We start from the raw sequence: 24389 nt of genomic DNA, 5'->3' as shown, positions 1-24389 counted from the left end.
TGTTTTGGAGTGCAAATTTAGCCTGTCGTCCTCCGGAGCCAAGGTCGCTGAGGCGTTTGTCTTCCAATCGCAGAGGTTCCATTTTCGAGTTCAGAAACGACATTGGTGTGATGTACAAGTCTTCTCTGTAACCGATCCAATTTATTCATGAAATATTTTGAAAGTACTTATCCATAAGTTTATTGTTCATTACATTATGGTTTAATCACACGCAAATCGACAGACAGCCAAATGACATATCCTTGTTAAACTCATTGTATATTATACTTACGAAAACAAAATCATGGTAAAATAAGCTCGTTAAGTAGGGCCACTCTCAACAACCAATTTTACCAGTGGAATAATTAAAGTTACGTAACAATAAGTATAATAGTGTTGATTTATAAATGCCCTCCTGACAAAACTAGAAGAAAAATATAAAATTGTATGCCGTAAGCAGTTTGAGTGGCCACAAAAGAGTAATTTCGTTGAACAGAACTATTCCTTCCCTTCATTTTTTCTTTTGCTTAGGGCAAATACGCTACGTCCATAAAAAAAACAATTAGGATTGCATTATTCCCCAGAACATTGAGTCTCAGGAATGTTTATTATAAAGAAAATGTCAGATATGGTAGTTAATGTTAAGAATAAGATACAACAGTTTAATAAACATTAATTTTTTTTACCTACGATACAAAAGTCGTTTTAATATATTTTTTATTTTATTTATTTTTGCTTGATTTGGTTACTTTTATTCAAGCAGTGATAAAAATATTAGAAACAAATGTAAGCCTACAAATATAAACTGAAATACTAAAAGTCATAACTAGTTAAAACGTGAGCATTTACCTAACTAGTAATGAAAAATGTTATTCACCTAAAACCTTTACAGTTTCCGTTATAAACACTGAACAATACCTTGTTGTATAAATAAAATCTTTACTGAATCACTTCGAAGTTGAACAAAATATTGTAATTTTTTTAATAACATATATTAAAACAAGTTTGCTAAACATTCATCGATACTTAGCCCGTAGTTTAAATAGCGTAGAAAGATAAATAATTTTTTTTACAAAATACAATATTTCTTCTTGGTTTCAGATATACAAATCCCAAGTTAATTAATGTTAGAATTTTTCGAAATTAAAGACAAAATTATCACTACCAAATTTTGTATGTAGGTATGAATTGTAACACAAAACTCTTATACCTTGCTGTAAAACTTACCGATTGTACAAAATCCCACTTAAAAATATTATACATTTATTTTGTTAAGTTAAAGTAATTAATATCTATTATAAAAATTTAAATCATAATATAAAAAACAGTAACATATTTTATGATAAATATTTGTCTTATTTAATACTCATATAGGCTTCATATAATACATAATGTAAAGAAGTAATTTATTAGTCCTATTTGGGTGTATTTTAAAGATAGGTAGTGATAAATTTTGTAATATAAAAGTGATAAAAAGGCCGAAACAATTTTTTATTTTTCGTGTGTGTGTTTGTTATAGCATCACGCATAACCTGTCAACTTGAATTTTATGAAATACTAGCTGCCCGACCCGACTTCGCACGGCTATACTAATGGAAAAAATTAAGCCACATCTCCCATTTACAGTAATGGTAAATAAAAAAAATTCAGTGAACATTTATTACAATGCTGTATAATGTACCGGAGAGAAAATGAATAGCACCGATGGTTTCCCGACTCGTGCACGCAACGTACAACTGATGTACCCGTACTTCGCTACGGCAGTCTACAGGCAGATCACTCTTGCTGCCGCTCATTATACATGCCCCTCCTTGTGGGTACGCCACTGCCACGCGATGCCCGTTGCCATGGAGACGCAGAAGGCATGAACAATGCAAAATCCTGTTCTCATGCAGACAAAGTACTCACTGTTGCCTGGTTTTAACCACCCATGGGATCTAATTTTCGGAAAATGTCATCCTGCGTAACATAAGGTACATTACTGTGAAGTTTCAAGTCTGTAAAATATATATATTTGAAAAAAGGGCAATTTTTGATATTTAAAGTACACGCCAAAATTTCAACGGTGATGAGGACTGCACTAACAATGAAATAGTCGTTGCCATAGAGACGAATGAAGCATCAACAAAGCAACAGCCGTCGCCATGGTGATTTCCTACCAAAAACTGGAAATTTTGATATATTACGCCCCCAAAACTCCCCTTAGGATCGGATTTCCGCAGAATCCGTTCTTAGTGAGCGTCTACATCAAAAAATGAGTAACTATGCTACATTTCAAGTCAATCGGGTGTATAGTTTTAGAGATCTCGTGATGAGTGAGTCAGTGAGTGATATTTTATCCCCTTGGGGGTAGAATTAATCAAAATCCTTTCTTAGCGGATGCCTACGTCATAACATCTACCTGCATGCCAATTTTCATCCCGATCCGTCCAGTGTTTTGGGCTGTGCGTTGATAGATCACTATGTCAGTCAGTCACCTTTGAGTTATATATATTTAGATAACACGCTAAAAACAAATGTAATAGAACTTTTTTTTATCTCGAGAAGTTACATTGTTACCGCAGGACGTAAACCTTTGTTTGTGCAAATCTAAATCCAATCACTCGAAAACTATTTAACGGAATTAAATCGTCCCGAATTCCACACGAAAAATATTCGTTACGGCATGGGTACTTAAAAAAAACTTATGTTTGTTTTATATTCACTCGTTAAGAAAAATAGGTGCGGGAAATTTAAGGTAGCTCCATGACAAAATGAACTAAGAAAATTATGCGACGTTTATTTTACAACATTAAATATTTGAATACGCTTTTTTGAAATTATTAAAAATAAGTGTAACAAATACTTGAAGAATAAAATTATAAAACATACGCTCGTTCGTAGAATATAGTGAATTGGGAAGAAGACATGCATAAATTTATTCCCTGACAAATGGTGACCAGTTCATGCGAAACATTGTTGCTCAATAGTATTAGTCTTACGTTATAAACTAAGACTTTAAACTTTCAATCAGTTACGTACTTTATATGAAAACGGATTACTTACTGTAGTGTTACTTGTAGTTGTACAGTTGCTGCTCCGCCATGTTGTTTAAAGGCATCATAAATTTGCTCCTTCCTTCCTGCTTCAATTCTGAATACCGTACGGGATTGGTGGCTTCTCCTCCCCTCCAAAACGCCAGGGCGCGACCCAACGAGCTGGCCAGAGAACACGTGACAGGTTTTTGCAACTACGAGGTCGGTTGTCGTCTTCCCTCCGCCGCGCCGCGCCGGTCGCCTCTCCATAGAGCAAAGAGCTACCAGCTGCGCGTTCAACGGCGCGCGAGTTGTTGCGAGCGGCGGCCGCGCGGAGCGCTGCCGAGGCCCGCCGCTCCGAGCATGCGCACATGAAGCCCGCCCGCCGCGCTGCTGGTGCCGGCGGTCCGCACCGCGGGGACGGCCTCAGGTACACGCGTCTGGTTCCGGCCAGTTGTTTTCCTGCGTTCGAGCGCGCGGAGTGGCTTGTGTTGAACGAGCAGGTATCAAGAGTCGACACGGTCGAGATCAGTACTCTGTGTATGTTATCGGTTTGTCAACTTTGTCGTGAAACGAAGACCATGGACGAAGTATCAAGAGAAAACTTGTTCTGCATGTCTACCAACAACGTTGTTCAAATTTTCCCTATGGCAGAAAAAAAAATTAAACGAAATGGCTGTGTGGCTCTTCTATACAGTCTTCGCTTGCGCTGGCCAAGTAACAGTTATTCCCGATTCACCTGGACATCTCCGGACAGCAGTTCCGTTTCCCGGGCGAGTTTTTCGCCGTGCGAACGTCGTGGTGGTCGTCTCGCCACTCTGCGACCAGCGAGGCCCGCGGCATTCTATTTAAACGTGGCATGTGACTTTTGTTTATCGGGCAGTGCGCGTAAAAGCTGTGCGCGCGGGAACGGGGGGCCCCTCGGGGGAAACCGGTTAGGGCGGCGCCGCGAGCCTGCACCGGCGCGCTGTCAATTAGTTTCCACGGCTCGCCACCGCGCGCGCTGCCGCCGCTTGTTTTATTGAGAGGTTTCCTCCCCCTCCCCCTCCTCGAACACTCCTGCAGCTCGCGCACACCCGCCATTACCCGGGAATATATAAACCGATTTGGGCGGCGAGACCGGGTCCCGATAACGAAGTGACGCTATTAACGCGCGGCCGGCGGCCAGACCCCGCGTGGGCAGCGCCATTACAAGCTCCGGCCGGCCGCCCTGTGAGGCATGGCCGCTCCTGGCCGCTCCTGGCCGCTCCTGGCCGCGGCGCTCGCCCGCCTAGCCGACGTAAACATGCCCCGGCCGCGCGGCGACACAGATAGCAGCGGGGGACATTCCGGCGTGTTTTCAGATAGCCCGCCCCGTCAGGGCTGTGTTTGTGTCCGTGCGACGCTCGCTGGTGCTTCCAGCAAGGTGAAGCCGGGGGCCACTCCCCCATTCCTCAGTGGAAATATTTTCAAACCCCACATTTAAAAACAAATCTAAACACTGTAAACATTACAGTAGCCATAATTGTAAATGTGACCTGAGCATGTTTCATAACTTGTACTAACTTGTACATTTTCAATGATTTCAATTAGCAATATACGTGTAACTTCGTCCTACTCTCAGGGTAAACTCATACTATAGATACATGCAAAATTCGCGGATTCATTTCGCGATAGGCTAGCATCAAAACAACTATACCTTCGTACCGCTTCTGCGATTGGCCCACATTTTATCCGGGGAACTGTGGGCGAATGGGAAATACTAAACCAAGAAAGTGCCGAATTACGGACAGCCTAGTTGAGACGTCTCACGCGTCAGTAGCCAATGAACAGGTGTCATTTCCGCGAGTATTTAAAGGACTGTGGAGTCTATCCTAGAGGTCAATGAATCCGCGAATTTTGCAGGTCTCTACGAGTCATGCATTAAAAAAAATTGAAACTCAACCGGGCTTGGATTTTGCCCCCTCTGCCCCTCCCTACCGACGGTCCTGGGTATGGGTGTCGTTTCTAAGCGCAAGGTTGTGGACTGGTGGGCTGTACTCTCGTTGTGCATATGATAAAGAAATGAAGATAAAGAAACTGTATTGGATTTTTCATGCCTAAAGATTATTCTGAAAACACGCGTTTTATCTATCTTCACTCTTCAAAACACACAGTTTAAAACGATTTCCTTGAACAAAACTACTCATTCGCCTTCGGAGTATATTAAAAAAAGCTTTTCGTAAACAGACGCCATTCGGATATCTTGAGCAGTTTTCAACTCTGCAGGCCATTGGTGTGCCCGGGTAGGCGGGGTCCTTAAAGTCGACTGAGTTATCGACTCTGGAACCTATGGCGGGAAGTGCGATTCAACTCTTGCATTTCGTCGTTCGTTTACGAGATGTAGGGATGATGCTTTAATGTTCAAATTGTCGATGGGCACTGTCCGTTGAACGTCACGTCATTCGAAGTTCCTATCTTCCGGTTTCTTCGCGCAACAAGTACCAAGAATATTGTTGATGACGCAACAGTAGCTAAGCTTATGGGCAAAAATCTTTTGGATTCCCAAGGCCCGTGGGATAACATTTATCATACCCATTTTACAGAAACGAATTAGCAAGTGCAAGCGGGCCCCCTCATAGGGGCTTTTTTGATTCCGGGGAGGCCCTTGTTAGGTATAAAGATAGCTTACTTCAACTTCTTCACACTATGCCATGTTGACAGTTCCTAAACTCCATGCCTGATTGCGTTGTCGATACCGTTGCCCTGCTTCTAATTCCGTAGCGCAGTTTGTTGAAGGACCAACTTATGTGCGTGGGATTGTGGGTTCAGATCCCAGGGTATTCCAATACATGTTATTTCCGCTGTTAATTGTAATTTAAGTATTCGATTATGTGTGTAAGTACTCTTTGCTTCTGATTATACTAATGGCATGTAAGCGGGGTGTTAATTATTCCATTCCAATTTAATTAATTAATTAATTTGAGAATCTTTTTAATTTCGTAATAGGTTTTATGTCAGTAGTCATAAACGGAATTTATTTAGATTTCACGAAATGTGTTTTTAATGCGTAATTTAGGAATAATGTTTGGTACCCGTAAAATAAAATAAAATGACAAATCTACTGATGTGTAGCAAAAATGAAACATATTGTTCATTATTTGTACTCTGCTAAAAAAAATTGTGAAAATAACAAGCGTCTCAAGCAGATTAATAAATTTCCTTACGTTTTGATGGTTCCCGATTTGTGTTGGAAATATGTTAAACTAGAGCAGGATTCAAAAATCGATGGTAAATCAAAGCCATGGAGAGAAAAAAACACGAGCTAACCTTGAACTGATATTCAGCGGGAATTGAAACATGAAAATAACCGACATGAAATAAATGACTAGCTAATCCCACAGCAGGGGTCCCTTCGCTATACATTAAGGAGAAGAAATAGAGACTTCACGGTTGAAAATCTGACTCAACAAGGAACAAGACAAATGTTCAGAACAAGAAAATTACGTAATCAGCACGACAAAATGCATAAACATTAATCGATTGGCTGTAAATTTGAGTGAGCAAATGAACGCATCTTGCATATTTAGTATGTAGCGTATGAATAAACTGTAAAATGTCATGGTTTCTATACTAACAATAGTAGCAATTTTTTTGACAGGTATATTTGTGATTATATGTTTAAATATATAAATGTATGTTTTTATGTGGTAACACAGGACTAATGTTTTTATAATGTGTGTATGATGTTAAATGTCAATATGAGTTACCGATATAGAGGGGCAGGCATTTTTCGCGAATAAATCTGAACGCCTATTAGGCTGCAACAAAGTACACCTGCACCAGTGGTTTCTTCCTTGTGATTGGCAGCCGTCTGCGAGAGAAGTCGTTGCCTTGTTTGACCGAGCCACTCAGGGCGCGTTTGCTTCCGCACTGGATGGCTGTGATTGGTGTACCGACAGTAGACATGTATCTGCAATAAACCCAGCCAACCACGAAACACAATGTCACATAATCATAACGCACATCTGGTCTGGAAATATCTTCGCGAAATGTACATGGCCCTTACTATGTGATATGGTCAAACACAGCAAGTGTTATTATAATAAATGATTAGAGACCCGAGAATTTCGCGGATTCATTTCGTGTTATGCTAAAATTCAAATAATTATACCTTAGTGCTGCTTCTGTGATTGGTTCTCTGTTAATCTGGAGGACTGAGGGCCAATTAGAGATCCTCACTCATAGAAATGTCGAATCACAGGCCACCCAGTCGAGATGACTCACAAGTCAACAGCCAATGAACAGTTGGCATTTGCCCGAGTGTGTAGAGGATATTGAAGTCTATCCTGGAGGTCATTGAATCCGCGAAATTCATGGGTCTCTATAAATGATGTAGAAAATTCCATGACAAAAGTTATAGACACCGAAATTGTAGTTTTCAGTTACATTTTCGTAGAAGTATGAACTGAATATTATCATGTAATAAATATGATGAAACACAAGAAAAATTATTTCCAAATTCATATTCCCAATTTTTTCTTTATAAAGCAAATTTTTATAGTAGGATTATTTTAAGACTTTTTTATGGCATTATAAAGTTGTTTTTAAAACTTTTGTGCTACTTGGGTATGCCTGGAAGCATATAGTGCGCATAAATAAGGACATCACTAATGAGAGTAAAATAATGTCCAATAAAATGCACACTGCAATCTTAGGTTGAGAGACACTATAGTTTAGAGAAGTTATGCTAGACAAAAAATAAACATCAGTAGAGGCACGTTCTCGTGTTCTTTCGGGAAACAATTTGAGAGCTCGTTAGACTGCAATAAAGTGTGCCCACGCCAACAGTTTTTTTAGTTGTAATTGGCGGCCGTCAGGGAGTGAAGCCATTGCCACCTTTTACTACCGGGCCAATCAGGACGAGTTTGCTTCCGCACAACATTGCTGCGATTCGTGTCCCGAAAGTAGACATATAAATACTTGAGAGGAACTCAACCATTCACAAAACAAACAAGATGCGACAATATTTTTAATACACAAGCTAGTCTCGAAATCTTTTCGCTATTATTACATAAACGTTAGATATCAGGCAAAATCATTACTTAAGTTTCTATGCGTGAACGTTGGATCTATAAAACTCTACTATTCCCTGAGTTTTTAATGTGACAATCAATGTTTAATTTAAAATTCAACTAATAAGGAAACTTGCTAAATATTTTATAATTGTTATATTGGAGCCCCGCCTTCACAAAATCATGGCTACGGGCTTTGCTTTATGTATTAATTCGTGTAAAGCTACTGCCACGCAGGACGCTATTCTCGCTATGTTCGCGATGTCCGCTACTCGAGTAAAATACAGCCAGCTGCATCTCAGGTGTCACTGCCCACACAAAGATGTGTTCGCTATGGTGGCTATGTTTGGTTCTCGGCTATTTTTTCTAAAACTTCGCTGACTTCACGCATGCGCGTCTGTTCTTCTGCACTTTCTATTTATGATGCTTATTTTCTCTCGACATTGTGATTTAAATAGTCAAGTCGACGAAAAAGTTTATTGAAAGATTACGAAAATGCCCGTGTTTATGGAATAAAACGATGGAAGGACACGCAGGATATGCAGGACAATGCCTGGGATATGATTCCAAGGGAATGCTATCAACCTGAGTTGAATTTATCCTGAAATAATTCTTAGATTTTGTCTCGTCCTCGATAGCAACTGCTTCATCAAATGATAAAATTCTTCAAATACTTTATTTTTTTTAATTTTTACGTCCACACACTGTGAGAGCCGGCAGAATGTCATCATCGTCGGAATCATCACTCGAACCTCCGACGTCGCGGGCTGGACCGTCCTGTGTGTGTGGCCTCGGCTGCAGGCGCACTCGTCCCTGCAGGGGACGCACCACAACGCCGAAATACCACAACGCCGAACGTACAATAAACGCCGAAAACTATAACGCCGAATGCCAAATTGACTACAATGCCGACAGCTAGAAAACTGCTGTGTACCACAACGCCGAATTACCACAACGCCGAAATACGTTAACGCCGAAAAATGTCATTGCAGAACTGCCACAAAGGTTAGGTTAGGGAAGGTTAGGTTAGGTTAGGCTAGGTTAGGCTAGCCTAGGATAGGTTAGGTTGTGGTATTTCGGCGTTAAGATTAATTTAAGAAACACACACAAATTCATTAATTTGTTTTTTCATTTTGATCCTGTACCCCCCCCCCCCCTCCCCGCAGCAACATTTTTCGGCGTTACTGTATTTCGGCGTTGTGGTACGCAGCAGTTTTCTAGCTGTCAGCGTTGCGGTCAATTTGGCATTTGGCGTTATGGTATTAATTTGGCGTTATTGTTAGGGACCGGAAAAATTCGCGGATTCAATGACCTCTAGGATAGCCTCCATTATCCTCTGCATTTCTCAAGTAAACACGCGTGTTCATTGGTTACTAAATTGTGAGTCGTCTCCACTGGGTAGCTTGTGATTCGACGCTTCTTTGGTCGATAGTCTCTCATTGGCCCAGAGAGCTCCAGTTAAACCGCGAGCCAATAGCAGAACCAGCAGAATTATACACATGTTTGAATTTCAGCCTATCACGAAACGAATCCGCGAATTTTTCCGGTCTCTAGTTATTGTACGTTCGGCGTTGTTGTATTACGGCGTTGTGGTAACGACCCGTCCCTGCAGAGACCCCGCGACCGCCGGCGGCGACAGCGCCAGTCAGTCTCCGGCTGCCCGCGCTCCGGCGCTCGTAAACACCGCGGCCAGCGCCGGCGAGCTTGTAATTCACGGTCCCGCCGCGGGGAGCGCTGGCCGCGCGCGTGATTGATCGCGGACATGCGCGCGCAGCTGCCTCCGGTCCCCGGCCCACCGCGCACCGCGCGCTTTATATTCATGGCCCTTGTAAATCATTCCGACGGCCGCCTCTCTCGTCACATGCAAACGTGATCTCTTAATACAAAAATCATCTCCTTCCGAGCTCAGCATTTGCGTAATTTGTTTATTAGCAGCTGTCGTCACACACTCCTCCTCCCCCCCCCCTTTTTTTTTTTTTTATCAAAATTGCGCTCAGCTCGGTCCCGTCGATGTTATTTATTCGCGAGGAAAAAAAAAACGTACGTCTATACGAAATACTCGACGTTATTAATAATGTATTTTATTTAGAGCAAACTACAAGTTTTGTGTTTCGTTACATATTCATCGTTTCTGCCCACACTGACTCACAGCTGGGAAATGCAAAATTGCTTTGCGTCGATGTATGCTATTCTGTAACAAAATCACTACCTTACTTCTCAGCTAAAATAAGTCTACTGTTCGCAACATATGTTAACGCTAAGATCCAGTTATATTTAATACTCATTTAGCTTCACCTGCCTATTTATTCATGACTTCGCTGTGATGAAATTTGAAACATGCAATTTTATTTTCGCTAAATGGAATCATCAATAAAAAAATACCTATCCTTTTTGTATTAATGCTACGAGTATCTTGCTTGCATCTCATTCCATTACTTATAACTTAGTATGTGAGTGCCCATGTAAAGTGTAGGCTATGTTCGATGTGCAGTGTAGAAATTGAGTCTATGCCCACTGTACGTTGACAGAGCCACTCGTAGTGAAATTAACCTGTCTGCTGTGAAGTAACGCTGTGAAATTTCGGGTGATTTTTTTTCAGTTAGGCCTCTGGACTTTTTTATATCTTCAATTCAGAACGTACAACTCTTAGACAATTTTTTTTTCCATACAAGTATGGCATAGGTTCATACATATACTTGTAAATTAAATTGAAGAAATAATATTTTATTTCTTTTTTATTTATTTTAGACAAAATTTTAACCACCTCCTTAATAAATTAAAACAAAGCATTTTAACGTTTTTTTTTTCAAACTTACTAAAACAAATGTTAATATTTCATATGGAATGTTGTGTAAGAAATAAACGAAATATATTTATAACATATTTAAAAGATTAATCTAACTTGGCTAGCAAAATACTAAATATTACATTACCCTAGAGTAGTTCAATTTATGTGCAACTTTTTTCCCCCCGCAAATAGTGTATTTTTATGGATTGCTGTTATCCTTCTTCTGGGATAATCAAGATGCATTGAAAACTAAACCACGCATCATGACTAAGTATTTTTTTCTGGTTATTTTTCTAATGCATACTTGTCTGAATTCATACAAGTGGAGCTAGTCAATATTTATAATCCAACAACTGAGCTAACATTTGGTATATTTTACTGTTGTAAAAACTTATTACAACTATTATTTTAAAATTTTACTTAGTAAATGGTAACACATATGCTGTATAAGTATTACAATAATTAATTATGTCTAGATGTGAAATCGATAATTTTTGCCAACATTTTTGTCGCATAAAACGTTTTGCATGTCTATGTATCTAAATCTGTTGTGCTACCTTTAATGATTATCAAAAACTACACCCAAAAATATAAATAATGATTTTTTCAACTTGCCACCATTATAAAATAGGTAAACAACTACGCCACCAATCATTGCAAGAAGATATTATGTTAAATGTACATTATAAAATAAAGACAAATTTTATTTAATGCTTAAACGGGAGAATCCGTTAAAATCAAGTTTCTGATGGATGTCGTTAATTTGCGTATATAGGCGATTTTCCGAGAAATGAAAGTCAAGGCCGTGAAAATGTCTTTCAAGTGCTAGAGGAAATTCAACCAAACATGAAGTATAACAGCAAAAAGTTTTTGTGTGCAAAATATTTTCACTTTTGTCATCACTGTTTCCAAATGCGCGTGTATTCTTTTTAAAGTACAATCGTGTAGGCCAAATTGTTACATTTAGTTCGGCAGTAAGATATCTAAAACTGATTGTAATTAAACGTTTCATCTAAAGGAACTGATGTCAGGCCTCACATTATTCTCTTTAACGTAACTTGCAAAACTTTTTTTGTGGTAGTATTTTGTATGCTAGAGAGTTTTTATGTAATTTGGATACCCTGATTACGTCTCACGCCTACGCTTCATGCTGATTATTTAAATTATGTTGTCATTACTGGTATTTGAGGTATCTCCGTGGAAAAAAAAATCCCAATACCATTCTTGCATTTTTTTTTGTCTCAAATTTTCTTAACAGATGTTTACTTAATATTATCTAACAGTGGTAAATAAAAAGCTGCCTAAGTGTTCATATTCTTAATAACTGTCATGACTTTTTACAGAACGAAAACAACTGTGACCCAACAAAAAATGCCTTAAATTTATCGTAAAACCCCTTAATTAATAGTAGTTGCAATGAAATGAAATATCCAAAATAGTCTTACATTAAACTGTTTGTCCCTGGTTTATATCGCCTTATATTGTCTCGTTTTTTTTTTTTTTCACATTTGTTGCATTTAAAAATTTTTTGGCGTTAAAAAGTTTATTCGCTCGTTACAGTAACAGTCATTTAAACTTTTTTTGTGTGCAAAATACCGTCAGATATGAATCGCTAATAACTACGAGACTAATAATGCGTCAACGATGGTTAAGCCCACAACTGATAGTCTCATGTCTGTACGTGTTTGCCGCGCAGTATTTGTTTTGCCTGTGACGTCATCGTACCAGTGTAGGCGCGTGCGTGATTGTTAAGATTCATAATTAAATCAAATATTAATACGAAACACTTGTTAGGATTTCATACCTACGTTTAACGGGAAAATCTACGGCGCGGGCACGAACTGCACCTTTCTATGAATTTTATGAAGTTTTCGACTTTGTTGATTGTTAACGCTGTTGTTTGTCGTTTGAAATGCAAGCGAGGTTGGTAAACCGAACGTCAAACGAACGGCATCGTTCGGGACCACGGACAGCTGGTTGACAGCAGGGTGTTCGGAACTGTAACCGAAGGTACCCACTTCCCAAAACTCATTTGCAATTCTAGCAAATCTAGCGAACACTGACAACAAAACTGATAATCTGCAATCATCGCATGATTTTTGTTTGTTAACACTGAGAACTATGGTATTTGGAATCTTAGCCGATTTTCAGAACTGGGAATTTCAGTACTAGTCTTCAACGAAACCGAGAATTCTTAGTACTTTCGGTATTAGGTAGTTTTTTTTTATTAATGATGCAGCAGTCGGTGATTGGAGTAATAAAAGTAACTTTTGAAAGATTAAACAAGTTTTAGTGACCAAATGTTACAGTTTTTTATTGCAAAACTTATCCACTTACGTGAAAAAAATCACTTTATTCTCAATATTACTCTCAATCTTTAACTTCGGAAAGCAAGCATTTAAACAAATAATCGTATTGAAGCATGCAAAATCACCGAATTATTAACTTAAAATAACATTTCTTCTTTCCATAGCAAACTTAGAAGAATAAAATACTATCGTTGTTTAAAGAAGAAAGTTGGCAACGACAAACCACAGTTTCGTATCCATCTATTTTAGAGAAAATAAAATTAAGTCAGCCTTTTAAGCTTAATTAACTAAAACTTTCAATCATTTCTGAATAAATGCTTACAATTGAAGCGCCATTCAGCAAAAATTCCATGTCGATGTTGAGTCCCGATAATACAGAAAGAAAAGGAGAATCATTTTTAAATTCCCGGTTCTTTTACTATTGCGAAAGTTGCGGGAATTCCCGGTGATCTCGGGACCGGGATTTCCCGGCTCCGAGCCCAAGCCGCCGGGCTCCGGTGCACGGGAGACGATGAGCACGTGGACCACCACGACATACAGCCGTCGCGGACCACCTAGCAAATATATACGCGGCAAAGACGGAGCACCACCGAAACTCGTCCCAAATAAATTAGAATGATGTGTACCAGGCGCAACAAGAATAAGGATCAGATTAAAAGAAAAGAAGAAGGAGAGAAAGAAAAAAAAAAGTCTCCGGTGTGCCAGAGGCCGTGTGTTTGTGAAAGTGGTCCGGGGGGATGTGGAAGGAGAAGAGTGTACAAGGACTCGGAAACACACAAGAGCTGGAATTTTTCTTGGTCGGCCAGCCGCTCCCGCCGTCTCGTGTCAGTGATTGGTGGCCTGGATTCCTCAGAATCTGGTGTCCGTGTCCGAGCGCGCCATTCTTGCCCTTGTTAAACAGCAACCAGAACAGACGTCTTTATTTTTTACTTTTGCATGTATTTTATTACGCCTCCTCTCCCTCCCATAGCCCTTTTTCCCCCCTCAGTTTTTTTTTACCCGCTTAAAAGATCGCTGTACCTGGAATCACGTTGCGCAAATTTGAATATGTGATTTTCTTTTTTCGTTCGTTTATTTATTGTTTATTTTTAAAATGTTTTGTAGGTGGACTGTTTCTCTTCGACTGGTATTTTGTGCTTGGTTTTTCTCTGTTCAACTGTCAAGACTCACGCCGAAGATAAACGCGTGATTGATACCTGTACAAAACTGCACTCACGTGAACACATACCAGTCAATGTCTTTTTTTTTTTTTTTTTTTTGGCAACGACTGCTGGATCATTTTTTCTTCCATCCGGTTTCCACATGGTTGGATAAAATTGTTTTAGGTATTTTTCTTGTCGGTTTATTGTCCTTTACGGCTGTGGCAAACTATGTCCTCGAACAAACGAAAATTCCGGTCAGGCGTATAATGGTGTTGTACATTATATTGTCTTCATGTGACAACGCGAATCTTGTAGATCTATTTATTCATGAGTTCTTTTCACTTTTTTCCTTCATCTCCTCCTTCTAACAAATGGTACACTCTGAATATTTAGCTGTTAAAACTACTGCAGATCAGTGGAATTTCAGTGAAAACTCTTAGAACTATACCAAACTAATTCACAATGGAACAATTTTAACAGAGTCTTTTAAGGCTCGTTTTAATGGCACCGAGTAGTTTTCACACTTTCGTATTAAAAGACTGTATACAACATTTAGTTTTCAATGAATTTCTATGTAACCATTATGATTCACGCTTGATTAAATAAAAGTTAAAGTCACACCACTAGAACCAGGGGCTAGCCATTTATGTGTTTATAGACTTGTCCTGCTGATGGATATGTGCCATGATTGGTGGACAACCTCATTGTTAGAAAATTTCACCTAAATTTTACGAAGAACGCTGGTTATAAATTATCCAGGGATCTTCGTAAGTTTAAGGTTATCTTCATACGTTTACGGGTGTTGAATTCACTCACTTCGAACATTAATCAGCAATAATAATTGTATTATATTAACAAAACATTGAAAAACTTATTTAGTCTACAGCAAAAACATTTTTTTTTTCTTCCGCGTGTGTTTTACCTTGCTTACATCGTAACATACAACTCGGAAGTTCAAACCCGACGAAGTTTCTACGTAGATACAGTTATCTGAGATTACGATGACCTCTTCGTTTGTTTGAGATTAATTCATCGTTTAAAGTGCGTAAATTTACTGTGATTGCGTTTGCTGGTGGGCCGCAGCCAAGGCTTGATGCTAAGGCCAAACTCACCAAGAAGTTATCTCTGAGAGGAGGTGCGGCACAAGAGTTGAGAGTAAACGAATTACATGATGTACAACACTGACAGAACACCGGCTAAACTGTAGTGTTTTCAATGTGGTAAAAGTTTTAAAGGGCTGTATTTATGAAAGTGACAGTGTTTAATGCATACTTAGTAATCATCGTCAGGCGTGATCAAGAACTATCTTCCGGTTTGATTTTGGGTTTTTCATTATGGCGGTGGTGAGGTTAAAAGTGACATCAATTAAGTGTCCCAGCTTGCCTTCTCCTGACAATCCGGAACTCCGTGACTAGGGCCAAGCATTTTCCGAGAAAAGGTTTTCAGACCGTGTGTTAAAACTTTGTATCATTGTCTGTGTTTCATGGTTGGCTGGTTATATTTCAGGTACATGCCTACTGTCAGCACACCAATCAGAGCCACCAATTGCGGAAGCAAACTCTCCCTGAATGGCCCGACCAAATAGGGCAATGGTTTCTCTTGCATATACGGCCGCCTATCGCATGGGAACAATCGCTAGTGCAGGGTTACATAATTGCAGTGTAATGAGCGATCAGGTCATTTCGCAAAAAAAAAAAAAAAAAGTGCCCTTATCCATGACTAAAAAGACAACAATTCTCAAAGTTGGATATTTTGCTACTACAACCAATCCAGCAATGCTTGTGTTGGTGTTGGAAAAATGGAGAGGGGAGTGGAGTGGTGCGCTAGTCATGGTGTGAGCATGTCACACTTTCGCGATGGTAATAATCACTATTATAATTACGTTTTGAGTTGTATACTACCTTAACTTATTAATATAATTTTACAGAAACAAATCAAAATAATCTTAATTATCTTTTGTAAATATAGAGTTATGAAAACTCTTCCCATCATCACCGCGGGCATCAACAAGGCTGGATGGTTCACAATCGCCTGACTGCCAGCCGCTTGCCTGTATGCCTGTCTGTATGCCTGGTTTTCCCTGTGAAGATCCGCCGTGGTGGGCGGCGTGACGACTCCGGTGCTAGCCTGGTCAGCTAGGAGAGGTTGGACAGGCCTCCACCGGACCACTGGTTTCCTGGGTGATTGAGGAGTCCTGGAAGGAAGTGGTAGCTCAAGGTAAGCGCCAGCAGTACTGTGTCTTCAGAGTACTCGGGCAACCGACCGTTCTGATTGCGAATGGAAAGAGCGTGTCTCCTTCTGGGGCTGGAAGGACCTGGAAGCGTGCAGCCGGCCTGTGGTGGGTGTGAGGACCAGCACAATGGGCTGCGGTCGGCTAGAGGAGTGGGGACCTAGAGATCGGCTCCACGCCTCATTGTGGAACTCCCTTGTGGGAGCATTCTTGACCCACGGAAGGTTGTTCCCAGCGCCTGACTCGCGATCCCAGCTTCAGTCCACTCGACGTTGTGGCTCTATCAATTCTAAGAATATTTGACTATTCCCTGTTTCTACCCAAGGGGTGCAGGAACAGGGAGGATGGACGTGCGAGGCTGGGATTGTTGTTCGAAAAACATGTATGCCTGATTGCCTGACTAACTGCCTGACTGCTTCTCTTCCTCCCTTTCTGCGTGTCTATCTGCTTGCCTGTCCGCCCGCCTGCACCTTACTGTCCGTCTGCTTGTATAATTTATTATCTGGTAGTACACTGAAAATTATTTTTGGATTTTTGTTATGTGCTAACATAAATTATCTTTTTCGGATTTGAAAAAAAAAATGGTTTAACTTTTTCAGTTAAAACTGAAAATATTTATTTGTATTATCTAAAAGGACTGAATTGTAAATATATAAAAACAAGAGATTAAGGGAAAGACCGCCCTGACTACTATTTCATTACTTTTTCACCTTGTGAATTCCTCTGTACCTAAACACTCACAATTATTTTCTTAAGACACTTATTTCACAAATGAAAAAAGAAGAGAGATTTTTGCTAAAACAAAATAGCCTATGCTTGCATACTACTTTTGACCAACTGATAATCTGGACATGCCAAACATTGGTTGAAGTCAGTTGAAAAGGACTTTACTTTATTATCATGATGTGCTCAAGGGCGGGAAACTCAAATCATTCTCACTGGCCCGTCTTCAGGCAAGTGTTTTTTTTGGGGGGGAGGGGTAGAGCGTGACTTGAACTACGTCGCAGCACGCCATCTCCGAACAGTGGTCGGCAGATCGCACGCCCGCGACGCGTCCGTGCTCGCAAGAGGACGATCAGTCCACGTCATCATTAGCTCGTGATTGGAACAGTGTTGCGCGCGCGGGCTCGCGGAGGAAGATGGGATCGTCGGCGGGGAGAGAGAGTGGGGGGAGAGTGGGGGGAGAGGGAGTTATCCCCGTGTCGCCTGGTCGAGGAGGAATGGCATAATTGGCGGGGCCCCTGGGAAGAAGCGGAGGAACGGGCGGGGAAACCCCCCCTTCTCGCTATTTACGAGCGGCCGTGTGGGTGCGCGCGAGATGCTATCTCGTGATTGCGCCGCGGCTACCTCCGGGGCAGTCAGTCTACCCACGGCTTGTTTGGTCGCGCTGTAATTAACATGTGTGGTGTGTAGTCTCATTACAAGGCGGGACCCCCGAGTCGAGAGCCGCTGTAATTACCCGAGGACAAGCAAGCGGGGGCCCCAGCTCTCCGCCGCGCCACGTATTAGGGACGGTTTATCTGCCTCGGCGCGCCCACGTGCGGGGCCTCTGCGCGCATTGCGTCACGTCGCCTTCTCGCCGGTGGCCGCAATATCGCCGGGATCGCGCCGGCTCAGCTCCCCGGCTTACCCGCGAGCCGGCTCTGGTTTCACGCGGCGGCGGGTCTGCCCGTCTGCCCGTCTGCCCGTCTGCCCGTCCGCCCGTCTGCCCGTCTGCCCGTCTGCCCGTCTGCCCGTCCGCCCGTCTGCCCGTCTGCCCGTCTGCCCGTCCGCCCGTCTAGCGCAGCAAGCTGGAGAGCACTTAGGGCAGGATTTGCCGGATGGAGTTTGGGGGGCCGTAACACGCCATCTTGGTGTTGAATAGTTTTCATACCAATACACTTTTTTTGTTTTACTTGCAATATTTTAAGTTACATATATAGAATAACTTGTGTGTGTATTTATGTTCGCGTTTCAGAAGTTGATACTTACTTGGCGAAATAAAAAAAAAACTTTAATTTTGCATGCAAATAATTAATAGAAATAAAACTAATAAAATGACTGGATGATATCCTTTATATTTATAGTAACGCTCATCACTGACTCTGTAACGCCAAAGATATGTGTATATCTTGGAGACAGGCGTAACATGAGGCACAAATATTAGCCGACTCCATAGACTCCATAGAGATGTGTATAAAATAGAAAATATAATTATAAAAATAGAGAAAATAGAGTAGCATTTGAAATACAACTACATAAGTGGAACACGCCTTACTTATTAATTTAAAGTGTTTGTTATAATCAAAATTTTTCAATGGGCACCTTCGGCGCCTTACGAATAACTACGCTTATAATTACCAAAAAGGTTCATGTCTCAGAAAGTTTAGCTCTAAACGAAAAAGGTAAAAAATTTTCCCATTTTGTAAATCTAAGTTTGCGTCACTGGGAATCTTTTAATGATATTTTGAATATCGTACTAACGCCCTTTCGAAAAATCTTTGGTTTTATATTTGAAAAATCCCAAGTTGTATTTAGAAATATCAGACTTAGTCTTTCAATTTACCACGACATTTAAGTTCATATGTTTATTATAATATATTTCATAATGTATATTAATTATTAAGAACTCAAATGTAGCAAAAACCACGCAATTGATCCATATAAATTAATTATTATTATATAGGTAGCTATATTTATTCCTGAGTTTAAATAGTTTGAATTTAACTAGTTTTTATTGAATTATTTTTAATTGAATTTCTATATAATTATTGAAATTTTGACCTTTTGTTTGTTTGAGTATCACGGAAAAACTACGGTGTCCGATTTTGATGAAATCTTTTGTGTTTAAAAGCTAATGATTACAATTAAAAACTGGTTTATATTTATCTCGTTACGATGACTGGAACCGGAGATATAACATTAAAATAATTTTTTTACAAACAAGTGCAATTAATATAAGGTGAACTCCCATTTATACCAACACCCACTTCTACCAATACTGCTATGTACCACATAAATAATCTAATTTATTTATTCTATCACAATCAATAAATATTTCTTTATTGATGACAACTTATTTATTCCTACCGCCAGCCCATATTAATCAATTTTTCGTTCCTTGCCTCTAATTCCGCATTTTGCTTAAAAAAATATTCGGTACGATTGGACTGTTTTAGTGTGATGTAAATGTCTGTGTTAAAGTTGTATTTGCACATTCGTATACACATCGTACAAGCAGAAACAAAGAGGTATTTGTTTTTTAATGAACACAACATCAAAAAAAATTTAATTTACTAATTTCAAACATTCTAAACGTACATCACACTGCCCCATTTATAGAGACATAAAACCGCCAAATGTATTTCCTGCAGTGGGTGCTGCCACGTGTTACATTCTGTTGGGATTCCGTATAATTGGTTCAAATGTGTGAAGTAGTTTTATTGTTTTTATGTTTGTTTTTTTTTTCCTTCGGGACGAGGCAAAGTACCTTCGTTCGAACCAATGACTCACTGACTCTGTAACGTCAAAGATATATGTATACCTCGGAGACACGCGTATCATGAAGCACAAATATTAGCCTACTCCATACAGATGCGTATAAAAAATAAAATACAAGTGTAAAAATTAGAGGTAACATTTGAAAGACAACTACATAAGTGGAACACGCCTTACCTACCCTACTCTAGATTTCATAGCTCTCTACCAGTTTCTAGACACACTTTTATTTCACGGATTCATTGTTTTTGCAAACAAAAAAATAATCATGTTGCACACCTGCTTCACGCTGACACCACAGTTCTCTCGACAGGCCTTGACGAACCTGTACCAGTAGTTAACCCCGTCACGTGCAGCCACCTGGAGGATGTGACCTTGTTATCGACCAATTAGTAGGGACCAAAAAAAATCGCGCGTTTTCAGTGACCTTGAGGACTATGTCGACTGGCGAGACGTCCCAACTCGATAGCCTGTGAGTCGGTAATTCTTTAGTTGAAGTATTCTCATTGGCCGGACACTTCTTTCGTTGAGGGCTATTCATTGGCTCGGAGTCCTTGAGGTAAACTGCGGTCCAATTCCGGAACAGCAAAAAAGTTGAACGCATTTTGACTCGAGCCTATCGCGAAGTGAGTCCGCAATTTTTTCCCCGGTCTCTACCAATTAGCACTCTAAAAAAAAAACTTGTTTGTGTGTACACTTTTAGAAATTACAGGAAATTTACGCATTTTTAAACGAGACAAAAGTTGGGTGTTTCATTGTAAACAGTGTAAACATGAGCGTGGAATAATAATAATAATAATAATAGTAAAAAGAGTTAAGCTATAAAGTCAACAAGCTTATGTACTGGTATGGACTCGATATACATAATTCAAATAGAAAACTGGAAAGAAGATGATTTTCATCGTTGTGTACGTATGTTTGCTGCGTTGTCCAGGTTTTTTGTATGTCTGAATTTATTGTTCTTGTTGAAACTATTTCATTGCTACCCCACTGTGTTCGTCTGTTAATTTTTCATGACTAAATTCATACCACGGAATTCTTGTGCAGTCTGATATTTAAAGTTTGAATGATGCTGTCTGTGCTGTCGTCGTTGTGTTGGGTTTCATCATCGTGTCCATCTGTCCGACATCAGCTGATTTTGGCTTGTTTATCTGTGGGTTTGGATTTTAATTTTTATATTCTTATTTTGAATTCTCGATTTTTTTTTCCGTGACCTACACTACAAAACTACAATGGCGTATGTCCAAATAAAATTGTATTAAAACCAGATTCCGAAGGTTTCTTTAAAATAATAATATTATTATTATGGTTCATTCATGTTTGAAATATACGTTAAATCACTACCGTAAATTTTTGAAGATCCCTGAAAAAAAAAAATTGTTCTTCGTAATCGACGTTTTCCGTAAATTTAAAAGTGGAAATGTTTAATAGTGTAGGATAGTGGAGTCTAGCCTGAAGTGAAAAGAATGCGTAAAATAGTCGTTGCCATGGTCACAGATAGCTACGTTGTTTCCTCTCCTCTCGGCGAGAAACGCCACGAAATGGGACGGCCGCCGCGACGCGACGTGGCAACACCGGCGCGGATGACGCCCGCATGCGGACACCCGACACGCCGACACGCCGACACGCCGACACCTGACACCGGGGCCCGCCTCCCGGGGTATCGGCCGTCTCCCCGACCAGCGTCCACGCCAATCCCGAGGGTTCGTCGACCCCGCGCTGGCCTATAGTGTCTCCGCGGGAAACTTAGCATCCGCACCAGGCCGCCTGCTCTCTCTCTCTCTCTCTCTCTCTCTCTCTCTCTCTCTCTCTCTCTCTCTCTCCTCGTGTTTTTAAGTTATTCTTCTTCAGGCGAGTGCGAATTTTTACGATGCGCGCGCACCCGTGCAACGAAACGTTCATACGTTGGGGGGGGAAAAAAGCTACTAAAAAAATAATAATAATATAGAAGTGCTTTTCAATCATATAATTAAGTGATGAATATCGAATAATGGTCGATATAATTTAAAACATTTATTGTGAATATTTAGTGATAGAAATTTGTATTTATAAACTTTTTCAAGCCTTATTTATATAAGTGATGTTATGTTCCCCTATGTCCAATCTTATTTCATTATATATGATCAATTATTACTGTATTATTTAACAAATAATTAATAAATAAGAATAAACATTTAATATATTTATTCATTTTCATTACTATTCAAGATTTATCTCGATTAGTTTACTAAATTAAATAATTAATTTGTATACACGTGTTGGTATTTATTTTTAATTTGATTTAATTCATACTGTATTTATACTATATTTATAATATCACTTCAGTAATTGTATTATTTTATTTATATTAATTATTAGAATGCAAAATTAAAGTTAATGTTTTATTACTCCAAGTAAGTATAACTTCTAACACATCCATTTTTCTCACTTTCTCTGTTTACCTTAATTTAACACTTCAAGGATTTGAATTTTTAATTATACTTACGGTATGTTTATAATTTTTATGTTTATCGTTTAAAAAATTGTTAATTCTGAAGAAATGCCACTTCTCTGAAGAAAAAAAAATTACATAATGTTCGTAGTTTACCATTTTAACGAGTAATTAGTTTGGGTATAAATTTTATAAATTTTTTGACATCGTGGGAATGGTTGGTTACATTAGGTTAGCTACATTAGAAATTCTTTTAAAAAGGGGTAAGTTGGTTAGGTTAGTACTTTAAATTAACGTGGATCAATTTATAGTATTAAATACTATAAATACTATTAAATACTATAAATTTTATAATGTAGCTAACATGACCTAACCAACCGTTCACTTCAGTGAACTTCGGAACTGTCTGGAATTCGGGATGGACTTATGTGCTGATCATGAAAAGGAAACCTACGAGTCACAAATCATATAAGGTCAAACAATGTAATGGCTTATCTTGCAGACGGCTGCCAATGTCAAGGAAGAAACCACTGGCGCAGGCATACCTTATTGCTGTCTAATGGGGCGTTTAGATTTTTTTCGCAAAAAATGCCTGCCCTTTTCGACTGAAATTTTATTGGGTATGCAGAAGACTGTGGATTCTATCAATAAGACCATGTATTTTTCGCAAAAAGATTTCGAGACCACCTATGAGAAATGTAGCATAGGAGATTACATTTTTCACGGGGGAAAAAATTATCTAAATGCCCTTTAGACTTCAATATGGTATGCTAACGCCTGCGGTTTCTTTCTTGGAATTGGCGGACGTCTGCAAGAGCAGCCATTGTCATTTTTTGCTGGGCAAAACAGGACGCGTTTGCTCATGCATTGATTACTGTGATTGTTGTTCCGACAGTAGACTTTTACCTGAAAGAAACTCAAACAAAAATGAAACAGACGATGCCACAGTGTTTTTTACACACTGTTGGTCTTAAATCTTATCACGAAAAATACTTGTCCCCTAGTAATTTGTAGAGAGCGGAACAATTCTCGGATTCATTTAGCGATAGGCTAGAATTCAAATAGTTATTCCTCAGTTCTTCCTCTGCTATTGGCTCACAACTCATCTAGAGGACTCTGGGCCAACGAGAAGGACCTCTCACAAGACAGTAGCCAATGATCGTGTGACATTTGCCAGAGAGTGCATGGAACTGTGGAGTTCATCCTAGAGGTTATTAATCCCTAGAAATTCGCAGGGACTGGAAACATTTGCTGTCTCCATGACCTCTAGGATAGACTCCACGATACTCATGTATTCGGGAAATTACACCTGCTCATTGGCTACTACTGACCGTGACACCGTGACTCCAATTAACTTGACGTTCTTCATTCGACACTTTTTTCGTTGAAAGTTATTCGTTGGGTCATAATCCTTGAGGTAAACTGCGGTCCCATCACTGAAGCAGCGTACAGTTAAAAGTATTTTAATTCTATGAAAGTGCGATTTTTTTTTTCTCCCGGTCTCTAGTAAATTGAAGGGGCGTGCATTTTTCACGAAAAGATTTCGAGACTAGTTGAAATTCAAAACACTGTAGTGTCGTCTGTGTTTCGTGATTGGGTATGTTTCTTTCAGTTACGTATTTAACTGTCAGAACACCAATCACAGTAGTTCAGTGCGTAAGCAAACGCGCCCTGAGTGGCTCGGTAAAATAAGGCTACGGCTCTTCTCTCAGACGGCCGCCAATCACGAGGAAGAAACCGCTGTTGTGGATGTACCTTGTTGCAGTCTAATGGGTATTCCCATATTTTCGCTAAAAATTCCTGCCTCTAGTAATTTGTAAAATTCGCGGAATCATTTTGCGATAGGATAGAGTCCAAATACTTTTGACATTATTTTGCTTCAGTGATTGGGCCACAGTTTATCTGAAGGACTCTGGGCCAATGAAAAATCTTTAACAGAAGAATTAGCGAATCACGATCATTCCAGTCAACAGGTGTTACGAGTCG

General features: G+C 39.7%; 1 protein-coding gene and 1 long non-coding RNA gene across 3 annotated transcripts in view; one reads left to right on the top strand and one right to left on the bottom strand.

Moving 5' to 3' along the window:
- The window catches only part of LOC134530576 (uncharacterized), a 384437-nt gene extending 381154 nt beyond the window's left edge, over positions 1 to 3283 (bottom strand). For both annotated transcript variants that reach the window (XR_010074838.1, XR_010074839.1), the window contains exon 1: positions 3025 to 3283. This is a non-coding gene — a long non-coding RNA (uncharacterized LOC134530576). The remainder of the gene's footprint in view (positions 1 to 3024) is intronic.
- LOC134530575 (fibroblast growth factor 17) overlaps positions 1 to 24389 on the top strand; it is a 270199-nt gene that overhangs the window by 149001 nt on the left and 96809 nt on the right. The window lies entirely within an intron of this gene.

The sequence above is a fragment of the Bacillus rossius genome, chromosome 3, assembly GCF_032445375.1.
Source record: "Bacillus rossius redtenbacheri isolate Brsri chromosome 3, Brsri_v3, whole genome shotgun sequence".
Lineage (NCBI taxonomy): Eukaryota > Metazoa > Arthropoda > Insecta > Phasmatodea > Bacillidae > Bacillus > Bacillus rossius.
The sequence above is the reverse complement of the archived record's forward strand: the minus strand, read 5'-3'. Positions and strand labels throughout refer to the sequence as shown.